This window comes from Mandrillus leucophaeus, unplaced genomic scaffold (genome assembly GCF_000951045.1).
Source record: "Mandrillus leucophaeus isolate KB7577 unplaced genomic scaffold, Mleu.le_1.0 Scaffold300, whole genome shotgun sequence".
Classification (NCBI taxonomy): domain Eukaryota; kingdom Metazoa; phylum Chordata; class Mammalia; order Primates; family Cercopithecidae; genus Mandrillus; species Mandrillus leucophaeus.
In genome coordinates, this window is record NW_012103144.1 from 2,584,929 (window position 1) to 2,586,166 (window position 1,238).

Genomic DNA, 1,238 nt, shown 5'->3' on the forward strand with positions numbered 1-1,238 from the left:
GGAAGGGGAACATCACACACCGGGGCCGAGGAGGAGGAGGGGGAGGGGGGAGGCGACGAGGTGGCGGCCTGGAAGGGACGTCCAGAATCTTTCCTCTACCATTGCTGGCTTAGCCCCAAAGGTTGTGTTGAGATTAGGGTGTACCTTCGCCCCCCAATCAGCCTCCTGTCCTCAGCCTTGCTATCTCGCTAGTCCGCGACAAATCCCTAGAGCGTCTTCTTCTGCCGGTCTCAGCCCAGCCCCAGGTTGGCTCCTCCTCCGCCCCGGCTTCCGCGCCCCTCCCGTGTGGCAAGGAGTACCAGGCCCGGGGACCCCGAGGGGCTTGGGGCGAAGGGTCTGGACTGGAGGACTCCTTAACGGCTCACGGACCTGCGAGAGGTTCGGCTCGATGGCCGTGAGCTCGACGAATCCGCTCCTGTGCTGGCCTCTTGGCTCCTTCCATTCAAAGCCAGCTGCTTTTATCAAAGCCCGTAACACGTCATCTCCCCCTGGTACTCCAGATGTCCAGGCTTTCAGTTTAGAATAGACTCAGTCCTACAGTTAGCTTTAGATCTAATTCTAGTTTTGTTACGCCAAAAAGTTCCTGCGAGTGTGTGTGTGCCTCATGGTACTTTTTAAATTAAAAGGTGTACAGTCATTTGATTGCAAACATAAGGAACCTAAAAAGCTTTCAAATGCAGATTTTCCACGTGATCTCATGTAGAGACTAAGATCTACAGCATCAGCAAGTTTATCCACCCAGTTTCCTAACCCCAACACTTGCTATGAAGTCACAGCTTCTCCTATTTAAATAAGTGCCTATTATATTTAAATAAGTGCTTTCTTTTTCTGTCATCCTATAGATTGTAACTGCATTTTAGCATAAATCTAGGGCAAGATTGGATGAGCTTGGCCGTTTTGGATGGCTATCAAGACAGGCCTTGGGAAATGCTCCTCTGAGGAATGAAGAACGTTTATTTTTAATGAGCTAATTACTAGATCATTATGTTTCTTCTTCCAGCTGTAGAATATTACTGCCCAGCTTCTCGAACAAACTTATTTATTAACAAGTATTTGAGAACCTACTATGTGGCCAACGCTAAGTACTGTGGAGTTCCTTCTGGAGAGGAACCCACAATCAAATTGGAAGAGGAAAACAAGTTGGGAAGCAGTTAAAGGCAAACGCGTATGGTGCTTTCTTGGTTTTTGTATCTTTGTAGTATAAAGTTTTTCTAGTCCATTCGGTTTTCACAGTCCAC